A 20,235-nucleotide genomic window follows, 5' to 3' on the forward strand; every position below is an offset into this window, starting at 1 on the left:
CACATTTATGTGCTCCATCCCCTGGTGACTCAGAGGAGGACCACACTAACCACGCATGTGTCTCCCCAAGGGAAAGCAAGCGAGACCCTGAGGCTGGAGGGCTGGGGGAGTCCTGGAGGGACCTGTCCTTGCTTCCAGGGACGATGAAACCCACCATCAGATGTGTATTTTGGAAAGCTTCCTCTGGAAGCCTTGGGAGAGGCTGGTGGAAATCCGGATTCTACTCAGCTTCCAGGAAAGAGATGGTGGTGGCAGTGGGGACAGCAAAAAAGCAGAGGGATTAAGCAGGTTTTTAGAAGAAAGAACTGCATCTGGGAACCTGATGAAATGTTGAGGGTGGGGAAGAGTGGGGAGTCCTGCCTGGCCCAGGTTTCAGGGGAGGGATGCTATCTTTCTCGGGAGGGAAGAACAGTGATGCCGAACAGTTAGGAACAAAGGGCATGTCCACAGGCGCCCCAAAGTCCATCATGGGCGAGGCTCAGTCCAGGCGGGCTGGACACAGAAAAGAGAGCTGTCAGGGCTAAGCCTGAGCAGGAGCAGGAGCAGGAGGCGGGGGAGCCTGGAAGACCTCAGAGGCAGCCCGGCTCCTCAGCATCTCCCTCGGGGACACTGTGAGAGTCACATGATCAGAACTGGTGAGTCCTCGCACAGCGCAGAGGGCCAGAAAAGCTATGTCCCCGTTCCTATTCAAGGGATGATCATAATCCACAATTAGCCTCGAAGGCTCGACCCATCCAACAGTGGAGACATTGTCAGGTCAACTTTGGGACCAGAGCCCTCTAGTACAAGCTTCACTGCTAACCATTCGCAAAGGGTTTTCTGATGCAGTCCTGCGCTGCATAATGACGTTTCAGTCAATGACAGACCAGACCTACGACGGTGGCCCCATGAGATCAGCACCACATAGCCTAGGTGTGCAGTAGGCTGTACCATCTAGGTGTGTGCAAGCATACTCTATGATGTTCGCACAACCACAAAATCACCTAACAACGCGTTTCTCAGAACGCGTGCCCGTCATTAAGCAATGCAGTAAAACTGTGTAAACTGCAAAACAGCAAAATCTTACATTTATCCAGAAGCCGGTTATATAGAAACCACGGAGACAGAACAAGGACAGAAGAGAAGGGACTGGAAAGAAACACAATAAAGTGGTCACAGTGTGACCTCGGAGTGACGGGACTAGGAGAGGATTAGGAGGGATCTTTTATCCCATCTTCAGATGTTTTTATTCTTTTAAAAATTACCTAAAATAGCGGCCGGCTCTGTGGCCAAGTGGTTAAGCTCGCCAGTTCAGATCCTGGGCGTGGACATGGCGCCACTCATCAGGCCATGCTGAGGCGGCATCCCACATGCCACAACTAGAAGGACCCAGAGCTATGTATTGAGGGGCTTTGGGGAGACGAATTAAAAAAAAAAGAAGATTGGCAGCAGATGTCAGCTCAGGTGCCAAACTTAAAAAAAGAAAGATTTTCAGTTTAAAAGAAAAATTTCCTAAAATAAACAGTTGCCATATTTATGATTAGAAAAAAAGAACAAAGCATGATTGCTTGTTCAAAGAGAAGGTTCTGGTCATTCTTACTTTACAATTTGCTGCTTCTTTCCCGCTTACCCCCTCTAAAGTTGTTTGTGTCTAGTCCACTGTTCCCACTGAGCTTCATTTTATAATTTAAGTAAAATGTCTTCACCAAAACCGACAGCAACAACAAAATCACCACCAACGGTGTTCTGCACCAAGAGACCAGCGAAGGGCCATCTTCTGCCACCCTCTTTCTGAACCAGGTAAGGGGCTTCTTAAGACCCCAGAACCTAGGAACTTGGATGATCCTTCCAGATGCTCCACTACTCTGTTGCACACACACTTCCTTTGCAGTAGCTTCTTTTAGGGCGCCACCGCTCTGACCTTTCCCTCGGGTAAGAGCCAGTGACTGGGGCTCACCAGCAACGAGCACTCGACCACGAACCGACCTGAATCTTCACACGAGAGAACTGGGGATGCCCGCAGCCTCAATGCCCCCACTTTACAGAGGAGGCCACTGAGGCGCAGAGAGCTCCAAGACTACCCAGGGTCCCCAGGGAGAAGCCTCAGAGGACTGATGCCAGCGGCCTTGCCCTTGAGGGCTCTGCTTGCACAGTCAGAAAGCCATCACGCTCAGAGGGCACATTTGCACCTGTGCATTTCACACTCACACAGGCAGGCGCGCACACACGTGCACACATGGCAGGCTTGGCCACATGGGCGCCTTGGGAAGGGATACCGTCGCTGCCCCAAGGAGGAGCCTTTGTTATCAGCCTGCTGTGGGGTCCCTGCCCTCATGCTCAGGTCATAGCCCTGTCCTGCAGCACCGAAGCCCAGCTCGGTTTTTGTTTTCCCTCGTTTCACTGGTTACTGTCTCTCTTTTTCAAATGCACACGGCCAGCAGCAGAGCACTGACACTTAGATGCTAAACGTCATGGCATTTCCCGTGGCCTCAGATGCCCTGCAGGGCTTCCTGGGGTCAGGGACACAATGCCGGCTGGCATTTAAGAGAACTCTCCCTGTTTTTGCAGGACTTAGCATTTATATGATCATTCCTGGCTTTTTTCCCTTGAACATAAGTCATTAAATAACAAACCTCGGCAGTCCTTCCCAATCCGCCTGGGACAATGACATGGGAGCTGCCACACCCCCAGACTCTGGAGAGGCGTGTCCACGGGGTTGAGGCTGGGGCACAGGAATCGGGGTTTTCCATGGAGCCCAGGAGATTCTTGGTGGCAGATAAATTGAGAAAACACTGGATTAATGGTTAAACTCACTCACCAGGCCTATCCAAATCAGACTATCTTAGAACTCTTTGCTCTAATTTCCCTTGACATTCAATATTTGATTATTCTTGCCAAAGAAATGAAACAGTGATCTACATGGTTTCCAAAAGATGTTCCCTGGGGCGCAGAAAAAAATGACAGAAGTTTCATTTCTGTTTATTTTTATATTTAAAAAAAGGAATTAGCTTTAGTCTACTTAACATAAGGGCTGGTCTGCGCCCTCACCCCAGACACTGTCAGGGACCTGGGCAGGCCCTCTTAGAAGCCAGGATGGAAGCATCGGAAGGCCCTTGGGGCCAGGGTTCCCTCCCAGCCTCAGAAGCCTGACTGAGACACTTTGCGGACGATCTGCCAGAAACAGGGACCAGGATGAGCAAGCGAGGAAGCTCCTGTGGCCTCAAACCTCCCTGAGGTGCAGGCGCTCGCACAAACCTCCCAAATGGGGGTGAGGGGCATCTGTAGCTCCATCAACATGGTGGCCTGCTCAGAGGGTGGGACTCTGAAGTCGACTGCACTGCAGAGAGGAACCCCACGCTGACCCAGGAAAGCTGTGTCTGGTGCTGCTGACCGGCCAGCCGGCAAGCCACAAAAGAGCCTCATGCAAGACATGAGCTGGGCACTGGTGCTCAGGGGACCCAGAGCTTGGTGTGAGCCCTGAAGAAGCCCATGGGGTCTCCTTTCACAGCATCATGTTTTTCTCAAGAGAAGGCAGATCCTCTGCCCCAGCTATCACCTGCTACTTCTGGCCAGACCCCAGGCCACATAGCACACCCGCCTGGAGGCTGCGGCAGGTGCCATGGCCGCCCTGCCCAGGGGAGCCCGCACTGCCCTGCCTCCTCGGGGAGGGGGACACCCCCGCCGATGCATCCAAAACACGCACACTTCCATTTCTGCTCCTGGTCACCACATGATGATTAAGGAGCTGTTCTTGTCTACTTCCTAATTGGAACCTCTCTGAAAAAGTGACCAAGGGTAACAGAACCAGCAGCAAACTTTAACACAAAGCACAAAGGAAAACACAGTTTGTACATCAGTACAGTTAGGGGCTTGAGGGTGGAGTCGCACACCGGCGGTCTGCTCACCTTCAGTCTGTGGGGTCACTATCACACTGCAGGGCTCCCTTCGGAAGCAATGGCGATTCTCTTCCCCATCCCTCTACGCAGTGCCCCACGCTGCCGCTGGGGGAGAGCCCACCGTCCCCGCTCAGCATTCCACTCTGCCCAGGTTCACTTGTGGCTCAGGAACCACAGGCACAGGAGAAGTGGCCCGGCAGCAAAGGGCACGGCGACCAGCGCCAGGCCTCGGCAACAGCAGCAGCCAGAGAGTCTCCCATGGGGACTTCCCAGGAGAAGCAGGAGCACAGCTCTTCCCAAGTTTTATTTAAAAACCACACACACACACACACACACACACACACCCCTTAAAAATGAAAACCACCCAGGGCCGTGGACCCGCTGGCATTTTCTTCACCAACTGCGACCCCTCTGCACCTGCTCTTAGCAGCCCAGGGACAAGTGTAATCATTCCAGGTGTCAGCCCCAATTTTTCTCTAACTAGAATTTTTGTTCAAAGTATTCTGCATCCTCTTTAGAGTTAAAAAAAGAAATGGCCACCGTGATACAGCAGCCACTTCAAACAAGATATCAGGAGGCACCGTGTGAGCAAGGACAGCCTGAGAGCCAGCCCCAACCTTGCCTGACCCCACGGAGTCATCCCTCAGGCAGGACACTGTCTGCCTGGTAACCATATTTCTGCAAACCCCCCTTGTCGCCTCTGCTGGGTCTGGGTGCCCCCAAAAGGAAGGCACACTCTCTCTGCACTAAGAAGGGACCCAGAAAACACTCGGGGGAGGACAAAGAAGGGCAGCCACGCCTGTGGGCCACGGCCACGGCCACGGCGGCGTGCTCAGTGCCCCCTCCCAGTGTCTTCTCCCACTGCTTCTTCACAGACACCCTAGCAGAGCGGTGTCACATGATCTCACCTTACGGGGAAGAAGTGGAGACACGTAGAGGTTAAGTCACCAGCCTAAGGTCACCAGCTGGTGAGCAGCAGCTCAGACTGGAAGCAGAACCCCTCCCCAGCTCTGCAGACAGAAAACCCCAGAGCCCACACGGCACCCAGCACCTCTTCCACGGCACAGGGCACAGCAGGACCACGACCTGACATCCATGCGAAGGCTCTGCCTTTATGCCTGTGTTTGGTTCACTGCTGTTGTTTCAGATACTGCCCACATGACAGCCCAGTGGCCACATCGCTGTGCTGCAGCTTCCCCACCCGTAAGAGAAACCTACCTGATAAACACGTGTGAGAATGTCACCTTGCCTGAGTTCGCTCACTGTTAGCCCCATCTGTCATCAGCTAAGGAGGCCCTGTGGGTGTCAGGCCACACGAACATCACACAGACCTTCCCCACAGAGCCACCAGTCACTGTCGTCCAAGACCTTGCAGACACAGGCTGGGGACAGGCCTGCTCAGGCTGCGCCACCTCAGAGACCACAAACATGAGCAGAACCTTAGGAAGACTGTGTTCACCACTCCAGAACTTCGAGAAACTGTGAGAAAATGGAGACCTAGTGAGTGACAGCTAATTTTCAAAACAGAAAGGTAAATAGGATTCTTCCGATGACGGAGCGACAGGCCCGTCCCACAGCTGCCCAAGTCCAACATCATGACCGCTGCTGCTGCATGCCGCTACCCTGCCACCGCCATCACCAATGTGGACGAGAGGGTGCGAAGAAAAGCCAGAGACTAAGCAAAGACCAGAAGAGATACCCGTGCATCGTGGGTCTGGAAGTTTGCTGAAACCACAAGGGACGAATGCACACACAATATATTCACACAATAAAACAACCAGTGGACCAAAACATATATAAGAAACACCAAATAATTCTCCTAATCAAATGCTGGGGTGAAAGCGAGCTCGGAGCTCAGTAGGGGAATGTCTGGGCATTCCGGAAGCAGGCAGACCTGGCTCCAAGCCAGGCTGCGAGACTGATTTGGCTGGTCCCCTGGACAAGCTGTGGCTTCTCTGAGACCAGCAGGCCACCTAGGCATCAGAGGGGGATGAGACAAGATGCTTCCAGAACCTGACTCATAGTAGGGACCCATACGCACCGCAGCCCTTGCATCTCAGGGGAGACATGGGGCATCTAAGTTCATGTGCACGCACTGCACATAACTCTAGGGTCCAGTGACCCTCGCTGTCGCGATCCCTTTGTCACCATCGTCACTCCAGCTCACAAGTCTCCCAAGTTGCAAGCACTTTACGGGAGATTCCTCATTTACCTACACAACCACCCTGGGGGGCAGCGGCCCCTCTCCCCACATCCTCACTGTAAACTCTGCCTCCTCTAAATCCCAATGAACAGCACGTCAAGGATCAACAGCAACATCCGCTACGTTGACAAAGCCCCGAAACCACGTTAGAGCCACTTACCCAGAACCCACCAAGGTGGAAATCCTCACAGTTCACCTACAGGGGCTGCACATGGCAAAGACCTCAATAAATCACAACACTTCAGAATTATTTTCATCTAATTACTAAGAACCTCTCCTAGACTTAACTGTGTCCTACAATGAATAATATTATTCGCTCAAAAATGTACTGTGTCAGCAAACACCCCTTCTTTGTCAAATATTTAAACCTTGGGAGTGAGTGGCAGCCGGCCACCATGAATAGTCCCCAAAAGTCAACACATCAATGATCAAAAATTTTTCTTTTAACAGCAGAAAGGCTACTACCAAGCAAAGCTATGTCAGACGGGCACGACGTGGCGCGATGGCCAGGACAAAGGCACTGTAATTTATCTGAACAATTCAAGCGAAACACTTGCGTGGCATAATCCCAGACAGATGCTCCGGGTTCCCTGGTGCAGCAACGGTGCTCGGAGGCAGAAGCAAGAAGAGGTGAGCGCGCCCTGGCGGGGTGCCCTTTATCAAGCGTGTGCGATTCGAGGGCAGCTATGTGCATTTATTCGTATTGATGTTTAACAGGCTAGTGACCAACATTTACTTACTGGCTAAGTAATTTTCAACAGTATCCACAGCAACGGAATAGAATCCCCTGAGTGAGAAGAGTCAGGGGTGGAATCGAGGAGCGAGCTCCGTCTACACTGGTTGACTCCCAGTGAGTGACTTCACAGACCCTAAACTGAGTACAGCCCATCTGGACGTCCGTTTGCCTGCATGTCCAGCTTCCCCGCCCTGCTCAAGCCGCCTGCTCCCGGGGCGTGTAACATGAGAGGGACACACCAGACAAGCCAAACCAGCGACAGGACTCTGGCCGAGAGCCTGCAGGGACACAGCTGAGGACAGAGCAGATGGAGAGGGGGAGGAGACCAACACAGGGCGGGGGGTGGCGGGTGGGGAGAAAGAGAAAGACAGAGAAGAGTGGATGATCTTGCCCGAGGACCTCTGCAGTTGTGTTCCATGCATTCCTCCTGAATTCCATCAATGCACCCCTTTTTCTCGTGCCACTCAGGGAAGGTCTGTTCCTTCGACCAAATGCACCCTGCCTAGAACAGTCAGTGCGTCCGTCTCTGTATCTCAGGACATCCCTCATGCCATCTTCCAAACAGCCTTGAGAAGAACCAAAAATTCAGCAGGACTGACGCTGCCCAGGCCACTCACTGCTCCAATATCCCTACTCCAACACGACCACTTCTCTTTTTGATCCCACCTGGGAAATTCAGAAGGATTAAACCTTCTATTTTCAAATAACTGAATAAAGAATGGATCCTCGAGCCCTCAGTCTAGAGCCTCCTTAGAGCTGCGCTGTAGGTAGCCACAGCCACGTGTGGCTACTTAAATTAAAATTAATTAAAATTAAATGAAATTTAAAATTCAGTTCCCCAGTCGTCGTAGCCACATCTGAAGTGCTCTCCAGCCACACGTGGCTGTGGCTACCAAATTTGTCAGTGCAGCTATAGGTCATCTCCATCCTCGCAGAAAGTTCTAGATTAGAGGACCAAGGACGTCTCTTCTTTATAAGGCTGCCTTTGTTTCCAGCGTCTTTCCCTCTTCCTCCAAGCGAGCAGGGGGGAAAACCCTCCCAAACGTACTTGACTCTGTTCTATAAATGTGGATTAAGCTGGATTGAGTTTTCCTGCCGAATGGGAGTGAAGTACAGAAGTGGAAACAGCACACCTTCGGTTCCCAGTGAACCCCAGGGAGTTGTAAAAACGCCCAGCTTTCCCCTCACCAGTTCTTACAGAGTTTTTCCAGACTGCTCTTTTCCTCCTCTCTCCTTTTCCATGACTGCATATTGCTTGACGGTGGGAAGAAATGAGGGAGAAGGAAAAAGCAAGAAGCCCATTTTACTCATTCTATCCATCCATATCCACGTTGTTCCCGCAGGGCTGCAGGGGCACCAGTCTCCACAGGGCCATGTGAGAGCCCTCCCTTGGGGCAAGGGCCATTTGCTCTCTGCTTTTCCCCATTCGGGGACCAGAAGAGCTGAGAAAGGAAGCTCTGACCCTTCTCCATGCCCTGGCAGTGCCTATTCCGCCACGTCTGCTCCTATTTCTTCCCTCAGCCCCGATGGGGAACTACGCCTTTCCACGGGAGCCCCTTATGGGAGATGCCTGGCTCCCACCTCCTTCACTTACCAGACAGAGGCACCCTCTGGAAAGGAGAGCACCTCCTCTCTCGCTGTGCTCTCGTTCTGAAAAGCCTGCCTCCCATTCCAGCCACTATCGGAAATGATAACAGGTTTTGTGGTGTATTTTTACAGTTCGTGAGGTTCTCACTCCTGTGGAATGTTCCTCCTGCCTGTTTGGCCCAAATGTAACTGTCCTCTATCTGCTCTTAAAGTAACCACGAGTCTCAGACAAGAGCAGCAGGCCAACAGCTAACGATGCCAAGCTGGGCCTTCCACATTGGGCCACATTTTCAATCCTGCTGATGCTTTATTCATTTGTTTATGAAAAATGTAGGAGGCAGATGTAATCAACGCTACAGTGCTCCTGCACTTGTGGTTGCTGGACGGAATCTCTGACCGCGGTTTGTTTCTCCGTCGGAAGCCTGGTTGCTCACTACCGTTGAAGAGATTATGCCTAAGACCGAAGCTACTCAGCTTTTTCTTCTTAAAAAAAAAATACACAAAGGAGGCCTCGAGTCCTCTGCTAGCACGTCATCACTGTGGAGTCAGGAATAACTGATTCCATAGCCATGGAAAGAGGGATCAGTGCAGTCAGCGACGTCTGATGATACAGACAGCTCACCAGATGGACTAGAAAACCCCTAATGCCACAGCTCTCTGCCGACAGAGAAGAAGCTCTAACTCCTGCAGGCCTCACTTTGAAAAAATAAGGACTCTGTTCTGGGTGGAAAACAGTATTCTCCAGAGGAGTGTGTCGAGCTTTCACAGTGAACGGGCAGGCGGTGGCAAAACCCAGACACCTATGTCGGCCAAAGGAGCCACGACTCAGAAGTTTCCAGGGACCTCTGGGTGGGTCTGCTTGAGAGTCAGCGCAAGGTGCAAGTGCCAGCAAATTGGTCAAATTAAGACCAATCACACAGGACTACCCCTAAGGCTCGCCCCACTGGGAAATGGAGGCAAAGAGTGGAGGTCTCTCCAGGGAATCTAGGTTCTCGAAAAACGCAGCTCTCCTTGATGTACCTCACAGATACCTAGCACATCAGGAAAGAACAGCTTCTCACCCTGGAGAGGACCCCACGTGCTCCAAACTTCTCAACCAGTCCTGTCTCTTTGCTAGCTATGCAGTGGAGGGAACCAAGCACCCCAGGGACATGTGGTAGAGATGGCCCAGCTGCCAAACCCTGGCTCCAGGCACCCCCCCCTCCCCAAGAGACGAGCGCCCTCCTCTGCTTCCCTCTGGGCCTGAGAGCAGCAGCCACAGGCATGGGAGGTGTTTTAAACGAGCTGTCCATCAAGAAAACCATGTGAAAATCGTTCACTCTTAAGATAGCAAGCCCCCTTACTCTCCCCTGAAGTCCCTCTGTGGTAGGACTCCTCCCCATCAGAGGGTCCTTGCTGTCTGGGACATGAAAACTAGTACTCCCGAGCACGACAGAGAGGAAGGAGCCCAAGTCAGGGAGGGGATGGAGACAGTATCGCCTCCCTGTCCTGAGTGGGCACCTGGAGGCCACCTTGGTGTATGGACGCCCGGCCCTGGAGGACCAGCCTCTCTGGCTTGGTGAGAAGACAGAGCCACGACAGGCATCGGGGGATCTGAGGGGCGGGGCTCCTTGGCAGCCCCCAGGGCTTGATGACTTGAAATAAATGTTTCTTGCTTTTTATCTACTCAAACGTACTTGTTTTTGTCTTTCTCTGGTGCCTGCTTGAAATTTCACTTCCTCTCTTCATCAAGACCTGTCCGTCAGTTGTAAAGGGAAATATTCTTCATCCTTTTGCAATCATTTCCAAACGTCTCTGGCGTGGCCCTGAGGGTTTGAGACCCCGGGGTGTGAGGGCAGCCGTGATGGTGGATGAGCAGCCGCCCACCCGTTTGCTTTTCCACTTATTTTCTCACTACAGCTGCTTTGCTTTGTTCTCTTCTTGAAATCCTCTTGTCATCATAACGTTTTCAGCCTCTTTTTTTTTAGCTCACAGTTGAGGAAACCAACCAGTTGAGTGGTTGCCTCAGTGATTTGCTAATCAAGTGAAAAATTCAAGTCAGCCCTGCGCTGCCTATGTATCTGTAAAAATAGCTCATTTGTAAACTGCAACCTGCGGCAACCAGAGCCCTCGTTCCCCATTCTTAAAAAGGACCTTTGGCAACTGTGTCTTCTGCATCCGTGGCAGGGCCCTGCGGTCACCCACACCTCTGGGAAGGCCCGGGCACAAGAGTTTCTGTTGGGGACCCTGGAACTTATTCAACTCCCAAGGTCCCCTTCCCCTGGTGTTCCCGTCAATGTTCAGCACCGAGGTCCCAGCTCCTGACGTGTGCCTCTGTATCCATCGGCCTCCCGGATCCTTCCTACCCTCTCCCACCTCAGCCCCTCCCCTCGCTGAGTACACCCTGCAAGGCTGCCAGCCGAGCTCTGGAACCAGACCGCCTGTGGCCCACCCCCAGCTTCCCCAGTGATGACAGTTGACCTCAGACAAATTGCCTAACCTCTCTGGGTCTGTTCCTCATATGCAAAATGGGCTAAATGCAGCAAATGTGCAAAGCCAGAGCTGGAAAGCCCTTATCCACGTGAGCTTCGGCAGGAGTCAGCAAACCCAGTACCTGCTCCAAGAATTTTTAGTATCTGCCGCTGCGAGGATCAAATGACATAAGCCATGTAAACACTGGGCGAGTCAGGAGCATGAAACGATACTCGGTGACGGCTCGGTGTCACTTCCATTATTAATAATTTGAAAAAGCAGATTAACACGCCAGGCCCCACTTAATTCTCAGGGCTCCCGTGAGGCTCAGCTGGAAGAACGTAACATACAGGAAAACACACTAAGAACTCAGTGTGCAAAATAAATTGTTCAAGTCTGTTTAAACTTCTTGCTCCTTCAAAAGGCGTGCTGTTTTAAAAGGGGATCCGGGCCTGAGGAAAAGTTTTACACAGCTGACGATGTTCCCTGTTGCCGGGCTCAGTAAACACCACTGCATCCCGTTAGAAGCCCAACCACTGTGCTGTTCCCTATGCCTGTGGACACTGAGGGTAACTGTCTGTCTCCCCATCTATTTAATAGGGATTAGGAACGACCCAGTGCGTACGTCCCAAGCAGGAACAAGACTCCACACGTGATTTTCTAAAGTTAGCAAAAAGAAAACCATATGAAAACGCAAATAGTTTAGAGCCAAGATCTTCGTGGTGACCCACACAGCCCAGCAAATGGCAAACGGTGAGGTCCACACAGTCCAGACGTCATCCCTTCCCGTTACTCGGGAACGTCCAGCACTTTCCTCCAGCTGGCCTGGGGTGTGTCAGGAGGCAGTGGCCTGTACAGCAGGCTGTCTTCTTAGCAAAACCCTCGTGTGGGGCAAACACACCCATCGCCGTGCTGGCACATGCTGAAGGCTCATTAAGAGTTTTTTCAATTTAAGTAGAGGCAATAAATTAATTTGAATAACACGAATATAGCCACACTCATGTGAATTTTTTTTGCTGTGTTTTCTAACTGTAATTACAATAACCAAGTGATCAGTTTTCTTGCGTGTTGGTGTCTGTAGGTTTCTCTAAGTGGTGGCAGGTCTACCGGTAGCTAATGTCGAGAGTCTGGTTGGCAAACCTTCATCCTCATTACATTTCCCGGGCAATGGCAGGAACATTCTTCATTCCTTCTGCCCAGACAGCTTTGCTGAGTGCAGTTCAGTGACGCTCTATGCGTCTATACCTCCTTCACTGGGGAGCCTGGGTCTCCCTGAAGCCATGCCATGGCAGCATGCGAACGCTGGTGGCGTCCTCCCCAGGCACGAGGAGCTGGTGGCAGGATGGCCCAGCTTCTCCCCCTTTCTTTGTAGAAGCCACTCTGCCAGGGCCCGAAAAGGGGCAAGAGGCTTTCTCATTTTTCTTTTTCTTTTTTTCTATTTTTGTATATATAACACTATTTCTGCATGAACTATTTTCAAAAGAAAATGCCAAAATAAGTTCTAGAAGTTTCCACATTTGTAGGCAGAATAAATGAGAACTCAGTTTGGTTTTCAATCATGTTCAAATTATTTGCATATGTGCAGCTTAGTTTTGTTTAGTTACTAAAGTCTGGCCATCCCTAGACGAATGGACCAATGAAACTTGTATTTCAAGTTTAAATATATTTACACACGCACACACACACAGACGTGTGCACATGTTTAAATTTGTATAGATGAACCTAAAGTTAGCAAACACTTTTCCGACGTCCGTTACCTAGACACCTTTGGGGACACAGCTGTCACTGCCCTCACAGGCCAAGAATCCAAGCAGCATTCAGGACGACCACGCAGGCAGCAAAAACAGAGAAACACCAAGTCACCAGTATCTGATTAACGAAGTATTGTGGGTAAACTCAATGTTATGGTGACTCCCCCCTCGCTGAAATTATTGCTAGCGTTCTAGACTGCCTGGCTTAGTAGGTGAGAATCATTATATTTACATAATTATTTAATGATTCAAGGTCTCAGAGAATACTGCCACCTGTGGTCAGTCTTGCTTCTAGGAACTGATGAGGGCTCTGGGTTTATAAGGACCCAGCTCCTCCCCAGGAAGTCACTTTTCTGATCACATCCCTGATTTCCCCTTGTTTTCCTATCATTCCCATCTCTTCATACACTTAGAAGGCAGGAAAAGTTCAGCTCCTGCAGTGACTGCCAAGGCCCATTGGTGGGATGTGAGCCACTGACCCAGGTCAGAGGTCAGTGACTGCAACCAAGGACACAGACTTCCTGACGGACACAAGGATCTCAGAGGCCATCCCAGCCAGGCCTGTTCACTAAATGTCACCCACTGGGGGCTGGTAGTGTTTGACTAATACCTGATCCGAGGCCAAGCGAGCCTGTGTGAACACGCATCTGGGTCCCACAGCAGACCTTGTCTTAGTCATCAGGTCAGCGCCACACTGACCACACTCCGGTTCCAGGCCTTCACAATCACCACGCAAAACGTAAGTTGGAAAATGTGTTCTTCATTTAAACCATTGGATGCCTGCTCAACAGCAGGGCCAGATGCCTGGGGCAAGGTCCCCAGCTCCCCAAGTGTCCTTCCTGTACCCCTGGCTCCACCCAGCTGACGGCAGGCCCAAGGCCCTCGGGCACAGCACAGCCTAGCCCCAGTGCCTGCCTGGTTTTAAATGGTGATAAGGGGGTGAGATGGGGGGCAAAGGCAGGACCCCACTCCACCCTAGATGCTCCAGATGACAACCAGGTAACCCCAGCCTCATTTCCCACCAAGCCCCATGCCTGGTGGGGACTTTCAGTGAGAGAACCCTCTGGAAGGGGCTGCTGAGATGCATAGGGATGTTTGGGGGTTCATGGGGAGGGCCTGAGCCTCCTGTCCCCATCTCCCCAGGGAGCTCCGTACCCAAGCTTGGCAGGATTGGGGAGCAGCAGGAGTCACAGGGGCCACAGGCCAGGGAGTGACAATGTGCATTCTCCTCCAGTTCATCTTCTGGCCTCAAACACTCCAGCGAGCCCTTCAAGGGCTGAGCTGTCAGAATGATCCTTTCCAGGCTGTGCCCCCGTGCACTTTGCTTTCTTTTGGCCTCAGGGGCCTGGAAGGGTCTGGAAACCTGGCATGAAGGAAGAGAAGAGCCCCGGGCGCAAAGCTCAGGAACCGGAGTGGGCTCCATGCCCCAGTGGCCATCCTTGGCCAGGCTGGGGGCTGCACCCAGGACCCTCAGGGAAACATGAGTTGTTTTTAGAAACACGAAGAAGGGGTTATATTTAGAAACAAAGCACCACAGAGCCTGAAGACATGACAGCGGCCTCCCAGTAACACCGGCGGCCCCTGCTGGGACCTGGGACAGGAGGGGTTTTGCGGGGCAGGTGCCTGGACCCCCGGAGGGCTGGGTGGCCAGAGGTCCTGGGCTGAGCGGTCAGGAGGCCGTGTCCTCCACATCCTCGAGCCGCTCTCACACTGCCCCAGAAACTGGCGCTGCTGCTCCCCAAACCTCCCAGGACTTGCTGCGGGTTCTGAACACGGCCATCTAAACGGTCCGAGGACCGCTGTGGCTCCAGAGAATGATCAGGAGAAGCTCCACCTACTCAGATAATGTTCTAACAGCCACACTGGGCCTGCCAAACTGCCGGGGGGGATTTTTTTCAAGTTCTCATTTAGAACCAGCAAAACGGAGTCAGGCCGTTCGAGAGTTGTACATTTTCTTCCCAGCTCCGTGGATTCAGGAATGGCCGCACGCTGGTCTCTACAGCATCATGTTTTGTCAACATCAGGATCTCTGCCTCTCGCTTCTGATGTTCACACACAAACTAAACACACAGGCCCAGCAGCAAAGGCCCAAGGAAGGCCCCTTGTCCAGCCAGAAAGGAAGGCCACACAAGCGTGGGCTGAGAGAAGCAAGACAGCCCTGCTCCTGCAGCCCTGCCAGGGCTGATCCCAGCCGCAGCCCCTAATCCTGAGACCCTGCACAAGGCATCCACCCTCTCTGTGCCTCAGTTTCCTCCTCTGTGAAATGGGGGTCATAAAAGGACCTACTTTTACAGGTGTGTTTTGAGGATTATGTAAGAAATTTCATTCACACACTTAGCACGGGGCCTAGCCCCCAGAAAGCACTCCATAAATACTAGCCATCGTTTTATAGATGACAGAGTGAGACTCCCGGAGGGGAAGGCCATTACCCTTGGGACTAGCCACAGACCTGGTTCTGCCTCCCTGGGCTGGTGACACAGAATGACAGTCTAACTTGAGTGGCACTGAGCACGGATTTTCCTAATAAGAATTTCACACTTCTATGAGGTTTCACGGCGACTCAGGAGTGAGCACCATGGCCAAGATTCCTAGGTTTCTGTTTCCAGAGGGTCTTCTGAACAAAGGAGGCATCTGCAGATCTCTCTGGAAGATCAGCACCAATGGAAAATAACAATAACGGAGATATTTTTGGTGTTTACACAAAAGTAAAATACGCAACCAGCATCCTCAGCCGTCCATGGCTCCCAGCAAGTGAGGCCCCATACTTCTGATGTAGGTGAGTTAGTTTTGCATATTTCAAAAGGGCAAAGGGCCGTGTTCATGGGAGAGTCCATGTAGAGTGGGGGACCAGGGCCTCAGGGTTCCAGGGAGATCGAGCGCAACCCTGCAGCCAGACGCAGGGCTGGCCCCACAGACCTCTAGCATTGGCAGCTGGGTAACTGAGTCCCCCTCTACACCAAGAGTTCCGTCTGCCAGCAGCCGTCTCTCCCCACGGACCTCTGCATGTGGCCTCAGGTCCACTCCCTGCCATGCGGTCAAGCCCCTCACCAGCCGACACTCCGATCCCCTTCAGTCTTGAACCCAAACCCCTCCAGAATGCATCGAGGCCAGCGGAGGTGGCACAATGCCACTGTTCCCCCACTCACTGAGTTTATACGTCCTAAGTTGACTCTAGGTAGCAAGTCACCAGGTTCCTCAGAACAACGCTCTGCAGTTACATAACAGAGCTGGGAAATCCTTTACGAGTCGCTTAAAAAAGAGTTAATCACACTGAACGTGGACTTTACCTTCAGCCAAGGCTTTTGCTGAGATCCCAGGAGCCCCTCGGAAGCCGGTCCTGCCGGGGCTCAGCCCGCAACAGAGGAGAGCGCTCACGTCGCGCCCTCCCGGCGCTCGCTGATGAAGAATGCCTCGCTCCGCCCCGACATCTGGTTTCTATTTCATACCCATGTTGTCACATTACATAACAAGCAGATGATACGCGGGGTCGCCACAAGACTTTCGGCTCAAGATGTCCAGAGAACGCCCCAGAAGGCTGTTTATACTCGGGCTCACGAGAGTTCACCAAATCTGTATTAGTGCGGAAGCTGCACCATTCCAAGCTAAACTCAGCACTCCCAGCTGACGCCCTCGGAGCCAGAAGCGAGACCACGCCTGCTCGGAGGCTTTGATTTGGACTGAGGTCCGTTCCTAACTTCTTCCTCTCTTCCACATTCAAAGTGGGCAAAGTAGAAGTCATCTGTGGCCTGAACTTAATTTTCCTGCACCTGGAAAGAGGCCTCAGCCTCGAAGATGTACAGGAAGGTGGCTGCACAGTGGACCATGGAGATCGAGTGAGAAAAGGCCAGGAGCCCCTGCCAGCGAGGAGACGGGTGGGACCAACCCAGGGCAGAAGCAGGACTTCATGGCACACGGAGGGAGAACATTGGAGCGAATGTTCTAGAAGCTCTGGAGCCTTATCTAGAAGCAAATGTTCCACCCTCCCCTCGGCTTACTTGGGAGGTTGTGAGGATTACTGTCAATGCCACCGCACACTTCAAGCTCTCAGTGTCGCAATGTCCAGCGTGGAAGCGAGGAGCCCATCTAGAGAATGCGCCCCTCCAGGGCTGCCATCTGCCATCTCAACCCACCAGAGCACGGGGGAGGGTGGCCAGGGCAGGCCTGGTGGCCAGCATCTGGCACAAGGGTGCCAGGGACACGGAGTTTCTCCAGAGTCGCCTGGAGCAGCCCGTGAGTTCGGTCACGAAGAATCAGCCTCCACGGGGGAGGCGCTCATCTGACAGCAAGGCTGCTAAGGGCTCCCTGCAGGGCAGAAATCATACCACGCAGCCAGCAAAGTGTCGTCGGCTGAGGGGTCCAGGGCCATCGCTCTGCCGCCAGGTGAACCCCTACGCCCACGGGGAAGTGAGAACTGAAAACTTTCTTATTAACGCACAGGAGCAGCAAGGCTGACTTGATTGGGAGAAAACCCGAGGAGCAGGGGCTGGGGGCTGGCAGGTCCCAGTCGTGGGGGGAAGCCCCAGGGCTCCTCGTGTTTCTCATCTCCCCCAGGCTGGTCGAGGCCTCCGCACAGTCGGAAGGACAACACTGTGTGTAATGATTTTGGATTTCGCCTCCTCACTACACCAGAGACCATGTGTGCTTGTTGGGGAAGAGCTATTTCAAGTGCAACCTTCCACACGCCATGGCACAGTTTGGCTGTAAGAGAGGGCAGTGTCCCCTGGGGAACCTCAGGCTGGGGCTGCGGGAAGGCCTGGCTGAGGAATGGCAGGACCTTGAGGCCCACAGGCAGAGCGGGCCAGAACTTCAGGCAGAGGAAACAGCACAGGCAGCCAGCCCCTCATAGGCAGGGCTGGCCCTCTGCCCCCTAGAGGGCAAAGGGTCACCAAAGGGGATGAGCAACAGAGGCCCCCAAAGCATAGCTAGGAGCTAGACCCCAACACCACGGAGCAGACGGAAAACACGCCTGTGAGCAAGAGGTTCAGAGAGCAGGATGGCTGTGGAAGATGTCAGGGCGCCCTCTGCGGTGACGGCCATGTCCCCAGCTAACAGGTGAGGGGCTTCCGGAAAATGTTCTGTAAATATATGGCCATTTTCCTACTCTGGGGTCCTTGCTGTGGACAGTCGTGCTGCCCTTTGCTTACTGTGTCGATCTGGTTACGGCCAGGGCAAGGCGAGCAGCCAAGAAGAGTCGATATGCTCCAGCAGCGGAGGCCAGGCCAGGGTCGCCGTAGGCAAAGCAGGGCCACTGAAAAACACACTTTTCCCTAAAAAAGCCCCTAGACGAAATGCTTTAATGGCACCTCTGTGACCTGACACCTGAAGATTACCCCAGCGTGCAGCCACAGGCTGAGAAATGCCTTTCGACGTTCGGCGGACGCCCACGGCTGGCTGACCCTGGCAGAGCTTTTCACGTACTTGCAGTTTCACTCGAAACCACTCGAACATTACCGTGCACCGACTACGTGCTGGCCCTGCTCTCATGGAGCTTTCCGTCGAGGGGCAGTCAGACTGAGACAAGAAAGCCCCCGAATAAACTGACCCTCTGCCCCTCACAAGCAGGGTCTCCACAGAGGTGTGCAGGCCTGGAGGGCATGGAGCGCTGGTTTGAGCGTTAGGATCAACCGCAAACTTGTGACTGAACCACAGAGTGGGAAGACGGATCCAGCCCCACAGTCCTAACAGGGATGGCGGATGCGACAGAACAGCAAACCCTGCCGGGACAGCAGGTCCAGCCCTTCCCGGCCAGCTCCCTCTCCCGGGCTTCCCACAGGCCTCAACTCCCCCTTCTCTCCCCGCTGACCAGGACGTCCCAGTTCCCTCTCCCGGGGCAGTGTCTGCATATCAATGTGCGCAGACTGCAGACACGCCCTTCCCTTCCACTCCTGCCTCCTTCAGGTTCACATCTGTCATCTGAATTCAGTAGAAGTTCAGGCTCTGGGGGTTGCCCAGGATGGAGGCCAAACCTGCACCTGCATAAGCAGCAAGGAGGACTGGCTGCAGAGTCCCCAGGGCAGCTCCCAGAAACGGGAGACCCTTCAGAAAGGCGGACATGAGGCAGCATGGGAGCCTTGGGGTCCAGCGCCACCAAACGTCCCAGATCTGCCTAAAGCAGTGGTCTGCCTGCCCTCTGCCCCATCTCGCTTCTTCTCTGGCATTCAAAATCAAGTGTGGTGGCTCCTGGGCCTACGCATCCCCAATTCCACCACCAGACACCCCAGCCCCAATGTGGAAGACCCCCAAGGAAGGGGCTTGCCACTGGTACTCCTAACCAGGACCAGGCTCTCCTCCCCTGGGGCAGGGGTGCATCTCCTATAAAAGTAGAGAAAGAATAAACCAGTGCCTGCTCCAGGCCCCCCGGTGCCCAAGCCTTGTTTGAGAACTCTCGACAAGAGCTGCGGCCTGAGCCTATGGGAAGGTCCCCAAGGAAGGTGCCCACTGGCACCACTGGGGTCAGACCTGCACCTTCACTCCTTGCCAGCTGCCTCTCACCAGGAAGCTGAGCCTGGGCAGGGCCGCTAGGCAGCCCTTGGGGCCTCAGGGCAAAGGGGACAGTCACTGGCATTCCCCACTACACTTTACTCAATCAGCCAGTGAGAGAGGATGAATCCTGATCAGGTCGCCCTGCAAACCAACCCCACCATCATCTCCAACAGGTGCCAATGCTGTTTGCCAACATTTTAAAACAGCCACACAGGCATGGGACAGACGGTCTGGTTCAGAGTTTCTTCTGCAGGTCAAGGGTGTCAGTTCTAGTTTACAAAGAAGACAGAATCTCACAGAGTGGGGAGACCCCCTCGGCAGCCTCATGGCCGAGCTTCCCAACATGCAGCCCCATCCAGAGCTCTCCTCACCCCTGGGCACCCAGCATGTCCACTCTCGCACTCAGCAGCCTTCATGGCACGCGAGTCAAGATGCCCAGGGTCACTGGCACACTTGTTTTGCACGATGTTGCAATGTTTGGCACCAGCGATGCAGCACAGCCTCAAGACAGCCAATGTGGTCCGTTACACAGGGCAGCATTTGCCACGTGCTCTGCAAACAGCAGGCTGAAGTGTTCTTAGCTAGCGTCAGCTGTCTCGATCCACAGACACATGACACCTAGCATTTCTTTCTGAACATCCGGGAAATGGAAAGGCCTGAGCATTACCAGCAAGGTGAAAATGACAGACCGAAGACATGAAACAACAGTGAATACTGAGGACCTCATAGGAATGGAAGCCCCTGACCTGGATTTCACAGGTAAGTTGCAGAGTAGAACACGACGGGAGAGGACAGTCTGCTTCCCATAAAATCACACACAGGAAACTCAGTTTCTTATAGAACTTCATGTTTCTGTTTTAAGTAAAGGCTAAAAAGCATATTTTAAACTACATTTTTACACAAATTCCCATGCGAGAATTTCTAACAGCACCGTAGATGACAACGCGGCCACTTCTCCCCAGGGTGATGCTGCGGGGGACTCCAGCCAGGCTGGCTATGTCCCTCGGGAGGCTCTGGGCCTCCCCCGAGAACAAAGAGCTCAGAAAGGATTACTTCATAAGTCCCCCAGAGCAAAGAGTCCACAGGTCCCTCAAGCTCTAAAGTAACGTGGGGGGAGACCGAGAAGCCTGTTCAATAAAAGTCTTCATG

At 53.1% G+C, this 20,235-nt stretch overlaps 1 protein-coding gene across 10 annotated transcripts in view; it reads right to left on the reverse strand.

Annotated features, from left to right (window-relative positions):
- HDAC4 (histone deacetylase 4) overlaps nt 1–20,235 on the reverse strand; it is a 326,578-nt gene that overhangs the window by 226,998 nt on the left and 79,345 nt on the right. For 3 of the 10 annotated variants that reach the window (XM_070618804.1, XM_070618805.1, XM_070618801.1), the window contains exon 1: nt 15,891–16,023. The exons of the other annotated variants lie outside the window; for them this stretch is intronic. The gene's annotated coding sequence lies outside the window, so the exon portion shown is untranslated. Of the gene's footprint in view, nt 1–15,890; nt 16,024–20,235 lie in introns of those variants that run through there. 10 annotated transcript variants of the gene reach the window in all.

The sequence above is a fragment of the Equus przewalskii genome, chromosome 5 (genome assembly GCF_037783145.1).
Source record: "Equus przewalskii isolate Varuska chromosome 5, EquPr2, whole genome shotgun sequence".
In the NCBI taxonomy this organism is placed as follows: Eukaryota; Metazoa; Chordata; class Mammalia; order Perissodactyla; family Equidae; genus Equus; species Equus przewalskii.